This window comes from Larus michahellis, chromosome 9 (genome assembly GCF_964199755.1).
Source record: "Larus michahellis chromosome 9, bLarMic1.1, whole genome shotgun sequence".
Classification (NCBI taxonomy): Eukaryota; Metazoa; Chordata; class Aves; order Charadriiformes; family Laridae; genus Larus; species Larus michahellis.
In genome coordinates, this window is record NC_133904.1 from 28,323,535 (window position 1) to 28,342,498 (window position 18,964).

At 46.2% G+C, this 18,964-nt stretch overlaps 1 protein-coding gene across 10 annotated transcripts in view; it reads right to left on the reverse strand.

Annotated features, from left to right (window-relative positions):
• HTR2C (5-hydroxytryptamine receptor 2C) overlaps positions 1 to 18,964 on the reverse strand; it is a 260,631-nt gene that overhangs the window by 79,963 nt on the left and 161,704 nt on the right. For 9 of the 10 annotated variants that reach the window (XM_074600897.1, XM_074600886.1, XM_074600887.1 and 6 more), the window contains exon 2: positions 14,076 to 14,465. The exons of the other annotated variant lie outside the window; for it this stretch is intronic. The gene's annotated coding sequence lies outside the window, so the exon portion shown is untranslated. The remainder of the gene's footprint in view (positions 1 to 14,075; positions 14,466 to 18,964) is intronic. 10 annotated transcript variants of the gene reach the window in all.

Below are 18,964 nucleotides of genomic sequence, written 5' to 3' on the forward strand. Positions count from 1 at the left end.
CAAATGAGACTGAAGTTACGGTGCCGAAAGAGGCACAGACCTTCAGCTGCCAGAGGCTGACTCCAGAGACGGGAGCGCTGTAGGAATCACGGAACAGGGTTGGCGTCAGAGCCCGGCAGGCGGGACACTGCACCACGTGGTGACACCGGCTCTGGGAAGGGGCCAGTGCTTATTGCACACACTTCCTCAATTAGATCCCGAGAGCCTTAAAACGTTGTTTTTTAAAAACTGTATTATTGAAAGAAAATTACCTTCCCCTGTGACAAATGATATGGGACATCAGGTGTGCTCCCAGCCTACAACCACAACTGAGCATTTCCCCAAATGACTCCTGCTGCGTTTATCACCTGCACTTACACTTTCTGATGTTTCACGCGTGGGAAGGCAAACTAAATGACCACAATAACATCTTCTGCTACCATGTCTTTGAAGCAACAGCCTTCCACCCTTACAGGTTTCCTAAATCTGAGGCAGGTCTGCAGGGAACCAGTGGACACGGTGCACAACTGGGCAGCGAAGCCCCTCGGCTGGAGAGGGAGCAGCTCGTCCCGTTAGTTTGGGGGTCTCCAGCCCTGCTCCCCTGCCATGCATCACTCGTTCCTGAGCAGGATCTCCACCCAAGGCAAAACCACACCACTTGCTCTTTGCACTTTGCTCTTCCTTCCATATTTCTCTGCTTCAGTTCACCAAGCAAAGCCAAGTACTTTGTGTCCTTCCGTCACCCTAAATCCCATCATTATTAACAACAGAAACACACTGCTGGGTTTTTTTTTTTGGTTTTGTGGACCGTTTTCCTACCCTGGGGGTTTGGGGGCATTTCAGCAAAGTGGAAGAGAATGGAGCAATGACGTTATTTTTGTCCCATTTCCAGACAGAGTGGCAGAGAGACAGTTCTCAGAATTCTTCTGAGAAGCCAACGGATTCATGCCTGTATCAAGTCCCAGCATCCTTGTGAGAAGCTGTCAGAGGGCAGCCAAAATAGTGCAATTGCTTCACCTCCTGCCAAATACAGAGGAAAGGCCACTCTGTTCCAATCATAAACAAAACCAGGGCACTGTCACGGAGCAAACAGCCTTCCCCAGCATTCAGACTGCACCCAGAAGTTCACCAATCAGTTAGTCACCGCTGTAAATCAACATGACTCATCAGCTCGCCTCCGCACCTCAAGGAAACTCTGATGTGTCTCCACCAGCCTCAGGAGCTATGGGTTGGTTTGACCCAAGGCAACACTGGCACTGTGGGGTGGAGAGTCATGTTGAAGAAGCCTCCCCACAAGGTCCTCAGCGGGCTTTGATTTAAGCCAGGCTTGAAGGTGTCCTGTGGCTAATGCTGCCAACTTTCCACTTACACACCTGGCCAGTGGCAGGAGCCATGCAAGCCACCAAAATGGGAGGGGAGGAAAGAGCAAAACAGGGAATACCACAGGCTGGGTCACTTTTGGCGCCGCAGTCTTAGAAACCGGTTTCTGTCAGATACAGAGAGAAATGGGACTATAATTTAGACGTGTTCTTTCTTAAGGTGAACTAATGCACCTGGCCATATTTCAAAGCATCCTTAAGACACAGTGCATTGGTATATCTCCACAGGAAAAAATCTACAGAAAGACTGGCAGCTAATTTAGCAGGACTCCTTCGTTACAAGTTCTTACCCAGCAACTCAATTATCCGCAGACTCTCAGACAGCCTTTCAGCTGCACAATGTCTGTACAGCGCTGGTAAACACGCTTATATTCAATTTACAAGTAGATAAATCAAGACCTACTATCTTGGAAATAAAATCTGAGAGAAGCAGCAGAGCAAACACCATCCCCCAGCTGGGTGCATGCCTGCTTTCTCACTACAGCAAGCTTGGACTGCGCACGCACAAAGTTTTCAAGCTTTTTTGCTCAGCCAAAGCACACCCTTCTATATAAACTGGAACTATTTGATAACCACTCTGCTTGCCAGACTGGAGGCAGTAATGGAAAGGCAGAAAATAGAGGGAGATGATAAAATTAAGATAGTCAGGAATGTATTTCAGAGAACTTTCATGCTTCAGTGCTGTTCCATCAGATACGTGAGGGAAAGCATGACTCTGGGCATGTTTCGGGCTGGCTATTCATCATGCCTGAAATTCATCACTTGGAAGTAAGCTGGATCAGTTCACCAGCCCAGCTTTTTCTCTTTTTTTTTTCCTTTTTTTTTTTCCCCCACAGCTGGAATATTCACTGTCTAATTAGCGAGTTGAATTAGTTCACTAATGGGTTGAGTGAAGCCAAGAGCTAATGGAAGAGAAGTCCTGGGGACACCCAGCCCCTGTGAAGGCAGGGTGGGGAAGCCTGAGCAGCATCACCCCTTGCGAGAGCAGTTCCGCGCTCAGCAGTCAGTTGAGCAGAGGAGCTCAACTCATAGAATCATAGAATCACAGAATGTGTTGGGTTGGAAGGGACCTCTAAAGGCCATCTACTCCAACCCCCCTGCAGTCAGCAGGGACATCTTCAACTAGATCAGGTTGCTCAGAGCCTCATCCAGCCTGGCCTTGGATGGCTCCAGGGATGGGGCCTCCACCACCTCTCTGGGCAACCTGGGCCAGTGTCTCACCACCCTCAGTGGAAAGAACTTCTTCCTAATGCCTCATCTAAACCCGCCCTGCTCTAGTTTAAAACCATTGCCCCTCGTCCTATCACTACATGCCCTTGCCAACAGCCCCTCCCCAGCTTTCCTGTAGGCGCCCTTCAGGGACTGGCAGGGGCTGGAAGGTCTCCCCGGAGCCTTCTCTTCTCCAGGCTGAACCCCCCCAACTCTCTCAGCCTGTCCTCACAGCAGAGGGGCTCCAGCCCTCGGATCCCCTTCGTGGCCTCCTCTGGCCCCGCTCCAACAGGTCCACGTCCTTCTTGTGCTGAGGGCTCCAGAGCTGGACACAGCACTCCAGTGTTATGCAACTTCAATGTAACTTGAATATCATTGCTGTCCTAAGCAGCCGACCTGGAAAGATATTCCCTACAGCTGCCTGGTAGAGCCTGAGCTTGATGCTTGAACTTCAGGAGCATGAACGTCTGAAAACCATGTGATGGCTCACGGACCCCTTTCATTGTGAATTTAAACCAATTATAATGTCTGAGACAGTTTCTTCAATGCTCATAACTGAATTCAAATTAAAAGCAACAGGAAGAGATGCAAGCCTAAGCATCTCTGCCTGAGGCAGAATAATTGATATATTAACTAAAGGATAAGGTGGAACACATCGTACCTCAGGAAATGCATTTGCTCAAAACCCCATTAAGACTGTCAACAATTTGGCTTGGCTGTTTACAGCACGGTATACAAAACAAAATCATTACCGTGGCACAGTATGCAATAAAACTGGTCTTTAGCACTGACAGCAATGGTATCGAGAGGAAAGGTACATGGCCAGCACCTAAAATAAAAAAGTCCCAAGGTCGGAATCGCAAGGGATTAAATTTTATAGTTTAGGTGACGTGAAAAGGTCAGATTAGACCACAAGGTTTCTTCTGGCATGAGAAAGTACGGTTTGATCCTGCTGCTCATAATCTATTACCACTGTGCTTCGTTTCTCCATCACCCATGTGATGTCTCCAACTCTGCTCAGTGCTCTGATGCTCAATGTCTCCAACTCTGGAGACATTCCAAACACGCCTGGACGCATTCCTGTGCAACCTGGTCTAGGTGACCCTGCTCTGGCAGGGGGGTTGGACTAGATGATCTCCAGAGGTCCCTTCCAACCTTATGATTCTATGATTCTATGTACCCACAAACACATATGTTACAGTGCTGTCCTTGTACATGCCCCGTCCACCATGGGGAGTCCTTAGGCCAAGGGAGCCAGGGCTGCCTGCAGAGGTCCACGTCAAGAGCGTGAGGAACAGAACCTGGGTATGGACAAGAGCTCTGCAGTAAAGGAGCTCAAGGCTTTGACAATCAAAACAGCGCTCGTAATACAAATTGGGGCTTGGCTACATTTTTTAATTAACGAAAACGTCTAAAGTAAAATAATTATTTAGTATTCCAGGAGAAAACTTGCTTGTTCTACTTAAAGCAACACCAAAGAAAAAACAAATCAAGGCATAAAGAAAAATGGAGTGCATTTTCTATGCAGGAGAATAAAATTTCCTGCTCAATGGCACAGAATAACTACTAAATCGGAGGCAGGAGCTGCATTCAAGAGACATCTATATAGGCACAAAGTGGCACCATCCATAGCTAAAACAGCCACAAGTTATACGGTATGTGAACTATTAAGTTCATAACAGCATTATACTACTGACTACCCAAAGAAGACATTTCTCTCTCTAGGAAATTCAATAAATAACCGTTTACCTCAAAGGTTTTCTATTTTCCCATGATGAGCCAGGAGTAGCCAGTACCAGTGACATTGCAGTAAACCAGAGAAATCCGCCAGTCACCTACAGAAATCCTCCAATACTTCTTTTAAAAATGCCCTGTTAAAACTATCGGATTCATTGCCACAGAATGTCATGGATACTACGTTTTAGATGAGTTCAAAAAGCAATTAAACAAAATAATGAGAGTAAAAAAAAAATAAATCCATTCGGGGCTATTAAACAGGATAATACCCGATCTGGCTTAGGAAGTCCCTCAGCAGAAATTGCTGGAGCCTGGGAGATTACAGGGGCGAGGACTGTGCTTGCCCTTGGCCCCCCGGCAGTTCTTACTGGTCACTGTTGGAAACAGGACAGCAGGCTGGAGGGACCTTCGGACTGAGCCAGTAGAGACATTCTAATGCCAAGAGCGCACAAGAGACGGGCAACTCAATATTATGTTGCTTTAATATGCAAACAGCCAGATTTGGTTCTTGTATAGAGTCTAACGAAGTCAAGGGAAAACGCATCCCTGCTACCTAGGGGTAGAGTTGACCGCAGCCAAGAACAGAAGCGCGCTCTGGACATTTACATGACATCTTTTTGCTCCTCTATCCAACCTGTTATGCTAAAAATCCCACCAACAGAAATCAGTACATGCAGCGGATGACAGTTTGGGGGGGGGAAGGTGGGGTGTTTTTTGTTGTTGTTTTAAAGAAACTAAAGAAACTCACTGAAACCAAGACAAATCAGAGCCCTCGACTATAAAAATAACTTCCCTCCCTCCCCCAGGCCAAATAGTTTCGTCTCCTGGTAAGAGGAAGAAGTCCAGATTTTCTGTCTGAATGTAAGAAGTGATGCTTGGAGACCACAGGATGAAGCTCACGCTGTACTGGAAATGTGTTGTGAGCAGTGCCCTGGGAAACCGCTCACTCTGTTCCCGGCAGGGTCTGACTCCCTCAGCGAGGGCCGGGAGCAGGAGAACAATCCATACTGCCAGGGGTGATGTTTTTTCACTGCTTGACAGTTCAGCTCCTTGGAAGCTTCTCTTCCCCATTGCTTACCGCTTTAGTGACCTTCGAAAATGGAGACAGAGATAATAGAAGCAGAATACTAAAAGGATTATTGCTTTTATTATCCTACTATTGCGAAGCTGATTAAAAGCACGTATCCTTTCACAGGCTACCCTGGGTATTAGCACTCTCAGCTCTCTTCTCACAAAAGGTCACTGGACAGGATATTAAATGTAAACTTAAGCATTGAGCACTCTCCGTTTGCAGCACAGGTGTCCTTCTCACGGCAAATGTTACCGGGAGTGGTCTGTCTCTAGCCCAGGAGTCTCTTCTCACTTCTTACCGAAACACAACAATAACAACATGGATTTTCATCACAAAATGCCACCGGCCTTGAATGGTGGTGGGTGATAGTTGCATAAGGAGCTGCAACTCCAGCTGCAGGATTTCAGCCAGATGTCTGGTTTGTGGTTGTCCCTGTGAGCCACTCCGCCAGGCCACACTGAAGACACGCAGGAGCTGGCTCGGTCCCCTCAACACTTCCCTGTTGAGTGGCAGTACAGAGCCAAAACAACTGTGTGAGAGCCACCACAGGTATAACCTCATATTTTCACAATGCCAAACTAAGGACATTTTACAAGGTCTGAAGATCAGGCCTTTAGTATTTTCCCATGATAATAGAAGCTGCTTTCTAATGTCATGCCTCATGTAGCTACCAGCTGCTTTGGCAGGAGGTAGGATCTCCTAATGTCTCCTCCTACCATATGGAAATGGCAGGGCACGAACCATGATGACGCTTCACGTCAAATAGATTCTCCCAAACCCAGAAAGAGGGAGAATGTGACCCTGGTTTTCTTAGCCTGTAGAAATCACCAGTTTTACAAAATCAGTGTATTTAAGAATAGGTTGCGGTGGTCATCTGCCTAAGCACCTAACAGTCTTGTTGCGTGGGTTGCACATCTCCTTCGACATAGGAGTGTTTATTTCGTACCTGTTTTGGGTTGCAATGCATATCCTAGAACACCAGGGCCGTGCGGTGTTTAATTGAGGATAAGAGCAGATTGCCAAATGGACACAAATAACTCACGGCACCTGAAGCTATTTTCTCCGATGCTATCTAGCCCTACTCTTAACACATCGTTGCTTTTATGGAAGAATCTCCCACAAGGTTACAGAGCCCCATGAGTCAGCGTCATCGCTAAGAAGAAGATCGGGTGAGGGTCAGCTGTTTTCCTGCTGTTATTGGCCTGAAGCAGTGAAGGAGTCCTGCTCGTTGACAGTCCTTACGCAACGGAGATAACCCATCTTTCTGCAGTCCTTTGTGGGTGTCAGGAGAAACTAAGAATAAACCAGGAAAAGCCTCCGGAAAGGTCTGCTAAGAAGTGAGGTGAAAGAAACATCCCTCAAGATACCATGCGCAAACCCTCACTTTGGCTTAAAACACATCCTTATGCAACTGCTGCTAGATGGCTGCAGGTCATAATCACATACTGCAGTTAAAATTACTGACTAACTTATCTAGGAAGTGTTAAAACAAGCAGAGGAAAGTAGACGTAAGGAGCAACAGTTACATCCTTGTTCATACAGGATACACTAGAGTTGCTAAGCTTAAGAAAATAGGTAGGTCTCCCCCCCTGCTCATTACAGGGAGTCATGAAGCAAACTGCAGCATTTTTAAATCCTGCTTATTCACAAGCCAGATAAATTAGAATTTCTTTCTTTCTTTTCTTTTCTTTCTTTCTTTTCTTTCTTTCTCTTTCTTTCTTTCTTTCTTTCTTTCTTTCTTTCTTTCTTTCTTTCTTTCTTTCTTTCCTTCTTTCTTTCTTTCTTTCTTTCTTTCTTTCTTTCTTTCTTTCTTTCTTTCTTTCTTTCTTTCTTTTCTTTTCTTTCTTTCTTTCCTTCTTTCCTTCTTTCCTTCTTTCCTTCTTTCCTTCTTTCCTTCTTTTAATAGCTTGTCTCAAAAGAGCTCCAAAAATATGCAAGCATATCCAGCAGAGAAAGCAGGCCAGCATTGGCCCTCATTCAGAAGAATAGGCCAACTGGGAGGTAACTAGGCACTCCTGGTCAGGAAGACACCAGGGAGAAAAGGAAGGAGAGAGGCAACATGGCTGCCTAAGGACAACTGGCCTCCCCGGCCAGAGGCTGCGGCAAATCTGCTGCTGCTGTGAACGAGATGCATTTCATGTCCTTGCTTGCAAACTGAGGAAGCATGCCATGATCAGACCCTGGAAATTAAAAAAAATACACCTGCTCTTGTGCCAGCTTTAAGCTTCTTGTTTTCCTTGTTAATAAGATCAAGAAATTTCCTTGCAAGAGAAAGCTCTGTAATTCTGTACTCTTAACGAAAGTTTGTGAAAGACAGGATTGCTGCTTATCTCATGAATTAATGCTGAAGCTCTGGGACAGTCTAGCAGCTAAATTAGTACTTAAATGGTACATACAGGTCAGGATGCAGGAAGAACTGTTAACTCTTCTGAGACGTGGAAAGCAAGCTTGCTATCAAGGTCTTCAGGACCACAGTAGTCCTGGGTTTGGTCCCACTTACTGTAAGCACAATGGAATTGCAGCAGTACAAAAACGGAGAGAACAAGACTGGAAGCAAGCCCAGGTAATAAAGGGTCATATCAAATGAAAAGCTGACCTTCACTTGGTTGCGTCTGAATTTTTGCCAAAGAAAAAAATTGCAATGCCTTTCAAAAGAAAATGTAACATGTAATCTAAACCCCACGCTCTCCCAAACCAAAGGTCAATAATATTAATTGTACCGTTGTACACTGCCCCTCTAAAAAAATGAATATACTGGATCTATTGAAGGGTCTAATACCAGCTAGAATCAAGATCAGCAGAAGCCAAATTTGGATGAAAATGTCTCTTCGGGAAGTCACCAGATACTGGTTTCTTGCAATATTTTCCAAATACCTATAGATAGAAGAAGCTTTTAATTCAATGCAGCAGTTAAGGGTTTCAATGAAATTTATTTCCGGAGAAAAAAAGAAGCGAGCAAACCTCTGCTCAGCATAAAAAGCAAGGGTCATTGTAGTGGAGCAGAAAGACTCATCCTCTTGTCTTTTTTCAAAGAAATAAAAAGCTCTGTAACTGCTGAGCACATCAGTAATCTGAACGCCCTCGATGCTCCGATTGACTTGGCCTTGCTATCGGTAGGGAGCTGGGACAAAGGAAGGTGCAGAACGAGCCCGTCACACAGTAGCCCACTTCCAGGCACTACTGTTGGTACCAAAAACCAGGACTGGTAACTATTTCGCTCATCCGCTTTCACAGAGGACAAGCAACAGCTATTCCACAGTGCATCAGCTCTTAAAAAGACAAGAGAGAAACCACCCGTCCGCACTGCTGAGCACAGACACAAATCAAGGGAGAGTAATGAGGCCTGACTGCCTGTTTCAGGCATCATTTACGGAGCCGGCTACAAGTCAGAAGGACATGGTAATGGACGTATCGTCCCTAGGATCAGCTCTTTGGCAAAGCAGAGCACTGCCCAGAAACCTAGACGTTCCACGATTTGAATGCAAACTTTCTTTCTTCTGCCCCCCCCCCTCCAATTACATGGCTCGTTCTACATACCTGGTGATAAAAAAGAACCTGGGGGTGTCATACAGAGGAAAAAGAAAAGGGATTAGCATTTCCAGCTTGCTTCTGTTCCGTAGAAACACTGGTTTCCTACTACCATTGTTTGGCAGAACACAGGAAACCTCGTATAATGAAGCAACTAATGAAGGGTCAACAATATGTGTAGCCTGAGAACAGGACGGGAACAGAGAAGGAACCTCAGATCAATCTCACAAGCATCAGAAATGGGTTGTGCAGACAAAGAAGCAATAAATAGCACGTTTTGCTGGGTTTTCCTTGCATTAATATGTCACGTTGCCTGGACAAGAAAACGGCAAGCGTCCATTGTTTCCCCCTGGGTTTAATGAACGACTCACATACCAGCTAAAAGTTTTCAGCATCCCTCCACTGAGGCAGGAGGACCGGACCCACTGTTCGCAGGTTTTTGTTCCTGCTCCATATACTTCCAAAACGGTGATGCTGCAAGAAGTTTCCCCAACCAATTTCCATACAGATATTTCTTTAGCTGCAATCGCTTTAGGAAAGTCCAATACTATCTATACTTCTTTATTTTATTTTTTCTTTTTTTTTAGGATAGAACTAACCAGAAGTGATCAGAACGCAGCATGGTTTGTCCGTATTAGCCAGGTCTGTCTAAGGCTTTGGCACTTTGTTGTAACTCTCAGGTTTTTGAAAGGTGAGCCTCAAACTGCTGCTGCGTGGTTCAGTCTCTACAGAAAATCATTGCGCAAAAAAAGAATAAACTGCAAAGGGATGTGGATATTTTAACAATTTCAAAAAAAAAGCTGGCCTCTTTTTTTTTTTAATCGTCATGTTCTAAGAAAATTTGCTGCAAATAACAGAGCGAAGTCGCTGCCCTGCAGAGTTCAGACTAGGTGCACAACCTGCTTAGACTTGGCTTCAGAGCACATCAGAAATAGGACGTGCTCATTTATGATGAGCATGTTTCGAATTCAAGGAAATTAACTTTTTCCTTTTCCAAAAATTATCATCCTACATCTCTATTTGAATCCACAAATGGTTCCTGGTAGAATAACACGTTGATTAAGTCATCAAACAAAACGCTCTCTGGCACTGGTAGCAGCAAGGCAGCAGCTGTTTCTAAGAGCAATTGTATGTCAAGTGGAAAAGCTGGCAAGCTTCAAGTTAACATTTAGCTACCTGACCAGGTTATCTTTTTCAAGCAGCAAGAAATGTGGAGTCAGCAGGAATTTTTCTACCCAAAGTACACAGAAGGAAAGGAACCTCTCCCTTTCAATTCATAATTTAATATACTTGATGCAACCCTTATGTTCACAATCTGTAGCTACACTGAGAAACATAAGTGATCCAAAACCTCCAAGGACCTTAATCGCTACAGAACACGCAGGAGGAACTTGTTGACAACAGCAGCAGCAATTTAAATCTGCTGGCACTTTCAGAGACAAATAGCCCTGTATGAAATTCAGCTGGAGGTGGCTTCCCTTCCCCTTGGTCTCTGAAGGCTGATGTCAGGACATCCTAACCTACATTCCCTGGGCGATGAGTAGGGCAGTTGGTAAATCCTGGAGACAACCGCGTGGAGTTAGGGGAGCTTTTCCCTCTCCTCAGAGAAGCACGAAGCAACTCTACTGCAGCCGTCACGGGGAGAAATGCCCCCCCAGAAACAACCTGTGTGGTTCTTCACGGCGTTTTTACTGCTAGACAGCAGCCACGTATTTTTCACGGAAATACTTAACCCTCTCCAAAATTGCAAATCTTCACTATCAAAATCTACAAGCAATAATGGGTCAGCGCTATTAAGGTTTTTTTTTGCGTGTGTGTTTCTCCACCAGGAAATTATTTTGTCATGAATTTTTAGACAAATTCTAACAAATTATTCCCATCCCTGCCAGGAGAGGAAAACCAAATGTTTTCCTTGAGCAGAACTCACATAACAGCCTCCGCATCCTCTTTAACGCCATTTCTGGAATAAACATCTTTTTAAAGTTTGTTCTTTGATGGACTTGTCCAAATAGCAGGAATCTCTCAAAGAACAAGAGAAGAGTCTACCTTTTGGAACACTCGCTGGTTGCCTCTGCTGCCAATGCCAGCCCATTCGTCACTGATTCTTGCCCTACCTGTTCTTGAGAAGTCTCTCTCAAAGTAAACTCTGTCCACTTGGATCTGCTGCTCCCCAAATCGCTACAGAATCAAGGACTTGTTGGCAACACTAGAAACCACGCAGAGCGCTGGGGCAAAAAAAAATCCCACCTCTACCTGCATCAGCCGAGGGTGTGCTGCAGCGGCCAGAACCTTCACAAGTCTCCCGTCACCCATGAGACCCCCCCCGGGGTCTCGTCCTTGTGTGGAGACCTCTGTCTCCCCGCTTCCTGCTACAGTGGTGCCCAAAGCATCCTCCAAGATTGGTACCTACCAGTTCTTTAGTCTGTCAAACTGCAAAACACTTTTCTGGATTTTAAGGTACAACGGTAGTACATTAGAAATCAAGAGGCTTAAAGACAAGACTATGAAAAGGAGATAAACCATCTTTGCTAGAATTTTTTAGATTAAGTCTACAGGAGCTTTTATGAAGCTAGTGAAAATCTTCTAGATGAACCTTTAGGGCTCATCAGTTTAAAATCATTTTCTTTCTGCTCCCTCCTCACTAATATTGCTCAAAAAACAATGCTGAAAATAATTGCCAGCAACGTAATACAGCCTGTGAAAGGTACCGAAAAGGCTCCTATGCCTCCAAGTAACAGCACAGCTCCTCAAGGCACATCACGTCCGCTCCTTGTTGCATTTTTCCATGTTTTTCATTTACATAGACAGTAACCTTTATCACATGAAACCAAGGTGGCAAAACATTAGATTTGATGTGTGTGCTGGGCCTGGCCTGCCTTGCTGTGCACTGCAGGAAAAAGCGGTGCCTTGAGATTCCTGGAGTTTGAAACGGGAGAACCCATGTCGCTTGTCTCCCTGCCCCCAGCTGCAAGGGAAGCTCTGCCCCATGTCTTTTCTCCCCAGAGCAGCCCACAGCAACCAAGTCAGGTGAGCAAACCCCTGCAGAAGTTTGGCCTCAACAAGATGGGACTGTTGTTGGCCAGCAGCGAGGAACTCCTCAGCCCAGCTGCAGGAACGCCATCCGTACCCTCCCTCGTACTTGTGCTTTCAAAATAGCATAAACAACTGATAAGCAAAACAAAAGCAAAGCTAAACCCCACACAGCAAAAAGCTTGGGATTAATGCTGCAGCTGTAGAGCAGCCTACCCTTCGCTTTGCTTTTATGCAGTATTTCACACCAAATTCTACGTTTGCCAGTAAACTTTTCAAAATGGAAAGCAGTATTGTTTGTATTTGTGCAATATCAAGCACCAGGGGACCCTACTAGTTGGAAGGTACAGAAACTGCACTGTTAAATCTATGTTCAAGAACACAAATAAGCGTTTTCTTTTTTTGCAATAAGAATAAAAGCTTTAAGATAGGTGCCTGAAGCCTGAGATGAGATAGAAGTTCTAAGAGTCACTATACATATCTAATCAGCAGAATGCACAGAAACACTGAGCCACTGATACTTTACAGGAGAGTGAGAAATGTCTGTGTTTGGGTGAGATTACCTAGAATCAGCACATCTGGAGGGCAGGGTAGGAGACCAGTGCCATCCCATAGGCACTGGTGGGTTCCCAGGGACACTCACAACCCAGTGCGGGCTGGCAGGCGGGGGGTGGGGGTGCAGGCCAACAAACTCTTATCTGGCCCCTTCTTCCCCTTCAGACGAGAGAGCAGAGACCTGGGTCCGTCCCTGCCCCAGAGGGAGGATGTACAGTGCTGGGAAGCACTGGAACACTTGCTGCCCGGGAAGGTCCTCCGCACTTCCCAATGGTTTTAGCTGCCTCGGTCTGCAGGGAAACTCTCAGGATAATGTCTCTGCTCAACGTGCGTTCGGCTCGGCAGCCTCAGGCTCAAATTACAAAGTATTTCTAAGGCAGGACCACAGAAGAAGATGCAAAACCAGCTCAAGTCCTGGAGTTGCAGGGAAGAAGAAATGCTGGCAATAATGGAAAGGTATCATCAGTATTATTATGGTAAGAAGTCTGTAATTACTACACTGGTAATTTTTCCAAATGAGTTGGCTTAGAGACAGGTCTCTTGCACTGATTACTAAATTATTTTCTTTACAAAGGTCTAAGTGGCTCTGTTTTCCAGATGAATAGCCTGAAGCCACTTGGTTCAGAGCTTTAGTCCCCTGAGATTCACCTTGGACAGTAAAGAAATGAGACAGATGAACACTAAATTATTCTGTGTACGAACCCAGCAGCGGTTTGGCTGATGAGAATGCTTTAGGTAAAGTACCTTTCAATTTCAAATAAAACAGAGAGGAACTGGGGCTAGTTGAAAGTCACAAGGAGTCAGAAGCAGTATTTGCTAACAAATCATTTTAAACCAAGTAAGCTTTCCTAAAGAGAGTCTTGGGCTCACCTCGCCTCGTCCGGGAGAGCTGCCTTGCCAGGCCAATTGAGGGCAGTGGGTTGGCGTTGGCACTTTCCCAATCATAGAATCACAGAATCACAGAATGGTTTGGGTTGGAAGGGACCTTAAAGATCATCTAGTTCCACCCCCCTGCCCTGGGCAGGCACACCTCCCACCAGACCAGGTTGCTCCAAGCCCCATCCAGCCTGACCTTGAACACCTCCAGGGATGGGGCAGCCACAGCTTCTCTGGGCAACCTGGGCCAGGGGCTCACCACCCTCACAGCAAAGAATTTCCTCCTGATATCTAATGTAAATCTCCCCTCTTCCAGTTTGTGGCCATTACCCCGTGTCCTATCATTGCACTCCCTGATCCAGAGTCCCTCCCCATCCTTCCTGTAGGCCCCCTTGAGGGACTGGAAGGGGCTGGAAGGTCTCCTCGGAGCCTTCTCTTCTCCAGGCTGCACCCCCCCAGCTCTCTCAGCCTGTCCTCACAGCAGAGGGGCTCCAGCCCTCCCAGCATCTCCGTGGCCTCCTCTGGCCCCGCTCCAACAGGTCCCATCCTTCTTATGCTGAGGGCTCCAGATCCCAGTCCAGATCTCCAATCCCGCCAACCCAGACGCTGCCAGGCTGCTGGACTGCCCTCTCCCCCTCGCCTGTCCCCAGGGAGCAGCATTGCTTTTATCCCATCGTACTTTTGCCCAGCATTTACTAACCGACACTTACTTTTTCCTTGAGAGGGAGCACCTGCGCTCAGGGAGGGAAGCTCTTTGCAGCCGCCCGCACATCTGGTGCGTGGGGACGCAGCGCCGCTGGCAGGGACCGAAGCAGGGCAAGCGTCTCACTCTCACGCAATGCCACCTAGACACAGGTTTCCATCAGCCTTTGCTGACTCAGAAAAGGTCCTGGGCAGCACAGCAGGAAACAGCAAAAGTTCAGTCCCTCTGGCAGCTGCTCCGAGGAGGGTTTGAGGCCGGTGTATGGTGCCAAGCTCCGCCTGTGATCCAGGCTCTTGCTCGCATGCCTTCAGTGGGCTCTTTCGAAGCACTCTGCCCCTGTGGATGGCACCGAGCTGAACGGCTCACCAGGCAGGGAACTCAAAAACGCCAGGGAGACCTTTGGGGGAAGAGAGAGAGAGAGGGAGAGAAAGGGAGAAATGAACAACAATGATGTTCATCTTCGAAATTTAAATCTGTCTGTGGCTTCTATTTCGAACATCCCCATTAAATTAGTCCATTAGATAAAATCCTATTAATTGGATGACTTGGTCAGCTGCGGCTTACTCAGAATTTGTTGTGGTTTTAGTATTTTATCATCAAACGCAGTTCTTTCTGGGTAATTCAAATCTCACAACACCAAGGAAAAATTGCCCACAATTAACAGCTTCAAATACAAGCAGCTTTCGTCACACAAACCCCAGCAAGAGCTCACGCCACTCTCCAATCCACTTTACTTGTTTATTTAGCCTGGTTTACATCTCAGTTTCTTCTGGGGTTCAACTGACGCGAGCTTGCGCTTGTTTGAATTGCTCCTCTGCAAACACAACAAACCAGCTCCAGCCATGAAGCTTTAAGCCATCACCAAAGTTTTTCAGCAATCAGATCCCTAAGCATTAACTTTCGTGATTAAAGTAGCGTATCTGACAAATTGGCAGCAGGGAATATAATGGCATATTTCTGTGCAACGGGGAGAATTTCTACCTTCTGCAGTCACCGGTGGACTATCAAAGCCACTATAGCATGACACATGATGTTGCAGCATCCCCGGGCTAGAAAAGTAAGTAATCTGAGTCACCCACAAATAGAAACAAATTCAAAGGGTCATTAAAAAGCTACTAAAGCTCACAAAATTAAATAAATACATCAATTAATTTAAAACTCCATGAAACAGCAGAGTTGAATTTTGCTGTAGTAGTATCACATGGCTTTAGAAATCGCCCTTCAGTTATCCAACTGGACCTTGGCGTGATTCTGTCTCCACTTATTCTCCCTGGTTATGTCTACGGCATCATCACCACCCATCTGAAACGTCAGAAAGACATGAAAAACAGAGCGGAGGGACTGAAGAAAAACTAACACTAGCATCCAGCTTTACTGTTCTTCTCATTCATGAATCTCAAACTCATGTATCCAAGACAGTGAACAGTATCCTTCTGCACGCATTAATTGCAGCCATGAGGCACTACACGTATCATGGAACACAGCGTGGCTGGCAAGGGGACTCAGTCCAGCTCAGGAGCCCAGGCGAGGGAAGAGCGCGATAGTTTGAGGAACAGAACAGCTCTTGCTCCAAAACATCACCGCTGCGCAGCCTAAGAAAATAAACCGACAGAACTCAACAGACCCTACATGCTCACACAGACCCCAGGGCATGGAACCAGCACCAGCCAAGGCTGGCTCTGCCAGAGGCTCACAGGCATCCAAGAAAAAAGAAGTCTCTGCCCAAGAGGTTCCCATGGATATCTAACACAACACAGAAGCGCCAAAGGAGAGGGAAGGAGGAGGAGAAGCAGCAGCGGTACAAGGAAGGCCATTAGCTGGTGTGTGCTGGTTGCAGCACAGTGGCTGCGCCAGCAAACCAGCCCCAAAGCAGGACCAGCACAGAACCAAGAGTGTAGTGGAGGCACTGACGTCTATAAGCATGGAAAACAGGGGAAAGCTGCTGGATGTAACTGACCTCAGTTAAACCACAGACCTATGGTCATGTCAGCACACCAAGTACCAACCCACAGGTGCTCTTGGAAGAGGGGAGAGAGCCAAGCATGAGGCTCAGGAGACTTGCACAACTGTCTTCTTCCATAAGAGGATCCTGCGGTGGAACAGCCATTGCATGTTCTTGGCTCTGCATCACATTGATGACACAAAGCTCAGGGGGGTGGCTGACACACCAGAAGGCTGTGACACCATACAGAGAGACCTGGACAGGCTGGAGAGCTGGGTGGAGAAAAACCTTATGAAATTCAAGAAGGGCAAGTGTAGGGTGCTGCCCCTGGGGAGGAATAACCCCCTGCACCAGGACAGGTTGGGGGTGACCTGCTGGAGAGCAGCTCTGTGGAAAGAGACCTGGGAGTCCTGGTGGACAACAGGATGCCCATGGGCCAGCAATGTGCCCTTGTGGCCAAAAAGGCCAATGGCATCCTGGGGGGCATCAAGAAGAGTGTGGCCAGCAGGTGGAGGGAGGTCATCCTCCCCCTCTGCTCCGCCCTGGGGAGGCCACATCTGGAGTGCTGTGTCCAGTGCTGGGCTCCCCGGTTCCAGAAGGACAGGGAACTGCTGGAGAGGGGACAGCAAAGGGCTACCAAGATGCTGAGGGGACTGGAACACCTCTCTCATGGAGAAAGGCTGAGGGATTTGGGTCTCTTCAGTCTGGAAAAAAGACGACTGAGGGGGGATCTTATCAACACTTATAAATACTGAAAGGGTGGGTGTCAGGAGGATGGGGCCAGGCTCTTTTCAGTGGTGCCCGGTGACAGGACAAGAGGTAATGGGCACAAACTTGACCATGGGAGGTTCCACCTAAACATGAGGAGGAACTTCTTTCCTGTGAGGGTGGCAGAGCCCTGGCACAGGCTGCCCAGAGAGGTGGTGGAGTCTCCGTCTCTGGAGACATTCCAAACCCACCTGGATGTGTTCCTGGGCCACCTGCTGTGGGTGACCCTGCTCTGGCAGGGGGTTGGACTGGATCATCTCCAGAGGTCCCTTCCAACCCCTGCCAGTCTGGGATTCTGTGATCACTGTCTTTTTCTAAGTACTACAAAACGTTTGTCTTTGAAAAGTCCTTTTTCCAACAAAAGTGACTCTGAACTGTCACTCTCCTTTACCCAGGCCACCCTACAGCTATGGCGTAATTTATACTGTGTAGAGATCACAAATCCCAGCAAAGACTTTGCTGTGCTACTGGTTTGAGGCCAAAGGCGCTCACCTTGGAGACCATTTCGGCGTGCGATAGCTACCGAGGTCAGCCTACGACCGGAGAGCAGACTGCAGCAGCTGCCTTTGAGCTAAGGGGAGCGACAAGCCCCCAGCCTCAGCGCCGCACAATGCCTCCTCTCAGATTTGTGACAAAATGACCTTTCAGGAATGCAATTTCCAAAGTGACTAGTCTTGCTGGTGACACACAGCTAGGGGAAACAGAGAATTTACAGTGATTTGAATAGATCAGATTTATGGACTAACAACGCAGATGATGCAGTGAAGCAAGGAATGAAATGTAACAAGGCCGAGAAAAAATTAAACACATGCTACATTCCAGCCTAAACAGCCGTGTACGAATAGACAGGAAATACAATCTAAAACAATTCACATAACATTTAGTAGCATTACGGGAAAGCCAGAAAATATCTTGCAGCTCTTACAGACTTGATAATACAGCATAAAAACCAACAGAAGGCTGTAAGGCGAGTTAAGACTGTGAACACTTCTGTAGGAAAGGCACAAGGAGCCTTTCAGCCTCAGGAGCACTGAAAAATGTGAGACGCTGCCCAAAAGATCTCCAGAAGGTTCAAACCCAATCCGGAAAGATTTCGTAGGTATTAGGTTATTTGGGCAACATTAACATTTTTGCAAGATGAAACCTACAGTTCCATTAAACCACCCTACAGCCTATAGGATCCGATCACCTTTAGGTATGCAACAGAAAATGCAATAGGGAAGGTGTCTCCCCAAGTGAGGAGGTGCAGCAGGAACAAAACTGGCTTTGAGAGAAGAGGAGCGAGAAGCCAAGAGTTTGAATTTGTCCCCAAAAAAGCCTTGACACTCTGCTAATCGTGGCTGAGCCGTATTGGAAAAAATGCTGTGTCAAACGGTATACTGGATTACCAAATCAATATTGCTGGGGGGAATACTGTGATAGATTTCAATGGAAATAATTTCTTTATAGACAGGAACACCCTTAAGACTGTAAAAAGGTTGTTTATGCAGGCTTATACTGAAAAAACATATATACTCTGAAAATGTTTACATACACGACTAATTAAAATCAACTGGAATAATCACGTGCTTCGATTCGACATGTTAGGCATTATAAAAATCAGGTGGATTGGCATGTTGGTATATTTTCATCTCTCTTTGGTTCACTATATATTTTTTGCAGCTGTATTCAGAATAACGGGATGAACTGCAACTCCCAGAAAGCAAAGAGATGATGCAAGATTTTAAAATGCGATCAGAAGTAACAACATTTTTCTAAGACATCCCTTTTACTTGAGAGCACGCATTTTCAAAGGCCCTCTGTATATACAACATTAGAAAGTATTTCCTCAAACACAGCAACTTATTAGCTCCGTTCCTGCCTAGTTTCTTAATTGGGCTCAGAAGTAAAATTATCATTCAGATGTTAGCAGTTTTGCTGTTCAATGTCTAATCTATCTTGAAAGCTTGAACAAATTCTATAAATACTTAAGTTAAATATAATCTGCATTTGCTTAGTGATTTTAATTAAGAATTACGTTGCCATTCCCCTGAAATGTGTAAATGCTTAAAGCCAGTGCAGTAGCAGGATAATATCAGGGTATTTAAGATTCCGTACCATTATGAATACATTTTTCAGTTTAGCACTGTAGCTGAGCTGCTACACTACTACTCAGAGTCATCTTTAAAAAAAAAAAAAAAAAAAAG